The sequence below is a fragment of the Pan paniscus genome, chromosome 7, assembly GCF_029289425.2.
Source record: "Pan paniscus chromosome 7, NHGRI_mPanPan1-v2.0_pri, whole genome shotgun sequence".
Classification (NCBI taxonomy): domain Eukaryota; kingdom Metazoa; phylum Chordata; class Mammalia; order Primates; family Hominidae; genus Pan; species Pan paniscus.
The window spans coordinates 96,332,479-96,336,959 of NC_073256.2; the positions used below are offsets into that span (position 1 = coordinate 96,332,479).

The window sequence follows — 4,481 nt, forward strand, 5'->3', positions numbered from 1 at the left end:
AGAGAGGCAGAGGGCAGTGGGGAGGTATTTTAAGGAATTGGCTCACGCAATTGTGGGGGCTGGCAAGTCTAAAATATGCAGGGCAGGGCAGCAGGCTGGAAATTCCAGCAAGAGTTGATGTTGCAGCTCGAGTCTGAAGGCAGAATTCCTTCTCCTTAGGGGACCTCAGTGTTTTGCTCTTAAGGCTTTAAACTGATTAGATGGGGCCCACCCATATAATGGAGGGTAATCTGCTTTGTTCAAATTGACTGATTTAAAAGTTAATAACTTCTAAAGAACACCTTCATAGAAACATCCAGACTGATGTTTGAACAAACAACTGAGGATGTGGTACAGTGAAGTTGACACATAAAATTAACTCTCTGTCTATACACATACACACATATACATCCATATGTCTATAAAACATTTTTGAATGTTCTAGAAAGTCATAAAATATGCCTATTATCAGAGCTAGTGATAATTCGTAAAGTTCATCTATTATTACTCATTCTAAATGGGCTTTTCCTCTGTTTTATTTTCCCTTTCATTTCCCACCTTGCATTAAACTTATGTTCAGACAGTATGGCCGGGCGGGTGGCCCATGCCTGTAATCCCAGCACTTTGGGAGGCCAAGGTGGGCAGATCACCTGAGGTCAGGCATTCGAGACCAGCCTGACTAATATGGTGAAACCCCGTGTCTACTAAAAATAAAAAAAATTAGCCAGGCGTGGTGGTGCGTGCCTATATTCCCAGCTACCTGGGAGGCTGAGGCAGAATTGCTCGAACCCGGGAAGTGGAGGTTGCAGTGAGCTGAGATCATGCCACTGCGCTCCAGCCTGGGTGACAGAGCAAGAACCTGTCTCATTAAAAAAAAAAAAAAGGTCAGACAATATAAAATCTTAGGATAACCTATGGCGCTCCAGATAGCTGTCACAATTGCTTGTCCTCTCATAACTTTCAATAGCAAATTTGAATTAAGTAAATAATTTTTGACAGTTGCAACTTAAAACACACACAGTGAATCTTATTTTAAACATTGCCCCTGAGGTTTAAGTAAACTTGGCCTAATCCCACAGTTAAAGGCTTGAAGCAGTCAGAAGTTATTTTTACTCTCTTTTCAAATTATCAGCCTACCTTCCTCACTCTTTATTGACCTTGGCTTTTGTGTCCATAAGGGCCATTTAGGTATGGCCCTTGCTATACAAAATGACAACTCCAGACCAGGCAAAAAAAAAAAAAAAAAAAAAGAGAGAGAGACAGCTGTGCTGGAGATAGACGCCAATTAATTTTGAGGCTTTTTTCTTTAGTGCATTATTATTATTATTTTTGAGACAGGGTCTCACTCTGCCACCCAGGCTGGAGTGCAGTCGCATGATCAGGGCTCACTGCAGCCCTCCTGCCTTAAGCAATCCTCCTCCCTCATCCTCCCAAGTAGCTGGGACTACAGACATGCACCACCATGCCCAGCTAATTTTTAGTGTTTTTATTGGAGATGGGATTTTGCCATGTTGGCCAGGCTGGTCTTGAACTCCTAGGCTCAAGTGAACCGCCCACCTCGGCCTCCCAAAGTGCTGGGATTACAGGTGTGAGCCACTGCGCTTGGCCAATACATTATTTTTTAAACACAATAAATGATTTCTGTATGATAGTATAAAGGTCATTTGTGTAGGCAAGATTCTGAAGATATTGTGGTTTTGCACGGCCCAAAGAGAGAAAAAGGGGTTAATTTATAAGAGAATTTCTAGGTGTGGCCCCGGATAGCTCCTTGGATTTTTGCTTGCATATGTCTTAGTTGTGTCTTAGCTGTGCTTAGCTAAGGGATTTAGCTATGCACATGAGTCACTTTAGACCTCCACCGAGGTTGAAATTACTGGGTACCAAAAGTCATGCAAACACTCTGGATATGACAGTGATTCCAGAGATACATTTGGCCACTGTTTAGGTGGATGATGGTGTCAGGTGGGACTCTCACCTGTGGCAGAATCTCATCCAATTTAAGGAGAAATGAGGCTTTGATGGAAGGTATCACAGAACTGCTGTGCTGAGAGACTGAGGGCAGCTGCAGACACTTGGGGACGGCTCCTGCATCCTAGGATTGGCTTATCCCTGATCATTCTCTCAGGCTCCTCCATAAAGTGAGATGGCTGCTGACCAAGCTGAGGTTACCTGAGTATAGCTTAAGATCAAAGAGGGAACAGGATTTCTTATTGGCTCCAGAAGAAACCTCTCCCTAGTTGAGTCACAAGCTCATCCCTAGACCATCACAGCAGGCAGGAAGAAGGTTCCGCCAGGATTCCAGTCCAGGTCAGTTACCTTGCATGAATTTGTTCCTAGAAAAAGTGGGGACAAAGTTGGGCTGGGCAGATGTAAAACAAAAGCTAGTAGAGTTTAAGAATTCACTTGTTCATGGATTTTAATCGCTCTCTTGGCAGTCTCCTTCTTCTATGAGGAAGTTTCTTACCCTTCTATAAGAGGTTTTCAGTTTTTTGTAGTATGCCACCAAGGCAGCCATTTTTGCTTATGGCTGATTTTTCATGCTCCATCTTGTATTTATTTCTTTTCCTTGGGGAACTCTTGCTGTTATAGCAAAGTGTTCTATTTGGTAAGTATTGGGGTTATGTTTGGTTATGGTGTAATAATTATCTGGCATATGGTATAATAATTTTTTTTTTTTAATTTTTTTTGAGACAGAGTTTCACTCTTGTTGCCCAGGCTGGAGTGCAGTGGCTGGATCTTGGCTCACTGCAACCTCTCTATCCTGGGTTCAAGCGATTCTCCTGCCTCAGCCTCCTGAGTAGCTGGGATTACTGGTGCCCACCACCACGCCTGGCTAATTTTTTGTATTTTTAGTAGAGACGGGGTTTCACCATGTTGGCCAGGTTGGTCTTAAACTCCTGACCTTTGGTGATCCACCCGCCTTGGCCTCCCAAAAGTGCTGGGATTACAGGCTTGAGCCACCGCACCCGGACTTATAATAATTATTTTTAATGGCTTCGTTGAGTAAGTAGATGTTCTTGTACCAATCTCTTGGCCACTTAAATTATTTCTAATTTACTCTCTTCCAAATGTGGCAAGATGGGATTTTCTTTTTTTTTCTTTTTTTTTTTTTTTTTGTCCTATTGGAACCTTTTATTCTGTTTTGTTGATGCTTAAGGAAAACAGCTTTGCCCATAACTCACTGTGGCCTGGAGTTATGACACCAACTTGTACTTGGCCAATTAAGAAAGAGGCCAAGCTGCATTCTTCTTAGAATGTCTATTCAGTTGATAAATGGCACTTAACTGATTTTTTTTTGCATATAATCTTTAACAAGAACTCATAAGTTGCATTGATTATGCCCCAAGAAATAAGGGACCGATGGTAATTCAGATAAGCACCTCTGAAAAGATTTATCAGTTTTCTGTCCCGTTCCAGCCAGACTTTTTGGAAAACCTGGGGGAAAGACTGAAATTCCCCACCAATCTGAGACCATATGTGAGTTTTTACAACATTAATTTGAAAAAACAAGAATCCCAACATGGCACCCAATAGACCTCCACAGATAAAATCATTGACCAAATGAGCACTGTGAGTCATTTCGGTAGGCAGATGCTCCTTAATGGGACCTCGAAGGCCGAAAAACAAGACATTGCTGAGTCCATTCCAGAAAAGAATGGGCACCAAGCCTCAATAATACTCTCCAATTCTGTGACATTTCAGTGCCTTGAAAGCCTGATACGTGTTGGTAAATGTGTCATGATGCTTGTGGTCTTGAAGCAATGTCTGAACTCTTTCCAGAGGAGTGAAAATTGCTTCTGTTGTCCCTGAAAGCACTGCCGCCACACCACGGGCTGCAAACTCTGGAGCACTGACATGTTTGTGGAGAAGGCAGGATAAATCCTTATAGAGACCAAACATAAGTTCAAGTGTAGTTGTCTTCTGCATCAATGGGGGAAGGATTCCATGATACAAGTTTTGAAATCCAACCCTTCTCAACTGAAGTATTGCATCACGAGTTTTGATGCTACACAGCTGTTGTCAAAAGAGGACCTTCTGAATGGGAAATGTGATTGTGATGTTGTTGAAGGCTGCACAGCAGCCACACAAATAATGCTTCATTTCACCAACATTTGTAATATGAGGTGATATATCTTGTTTTGAAGATATTAGTGTTGGCAGCCTCTTTTCATGAGCTTCTGAATCCATCATGTTGCTTAAGATCTTTCTTTTTCATGAAGGACTTTTTTAAACCTGTAACATCATCTGAGCCTGGAGTTTGGCAGGATGATAGCTTTTTGATAATGTTCCCAATTTCTTCCGTTGTTATTGTTCATTAGGTTCTCTCTTCTCGAGTCAGTTTTGATAACTGGATTTCCGTTCTCCAGGCATCCATTTCCAAGATGAGATTTTCTTTTACCTTCACACCCATTTTTTCTTTCCCTTTTCACCTTCTGTGAGAGAAGATATTTTATAGACAGAATGAAAAGAACTGTTAGTAGAATAAAAATTTGCTATGAGAG

The 4,481-nt window shown here is 41.8% G+C and overlaps 1 pseudogene; it reads right to left on the reverse strand.

The window, feature by feature from the left end:
* Positions 1-2,162: 2,162 nt before the first annotated feature.
* LOC100974879 (mitochondrial nicotinamide adenine dinucleotide transporter SLC25A51-like) lies at positions 2,163-4,201 on the reverse strand (annotated as a pseudogene).
* Positions 4,202-4,481: the final 280 nt, after the last annotated feature.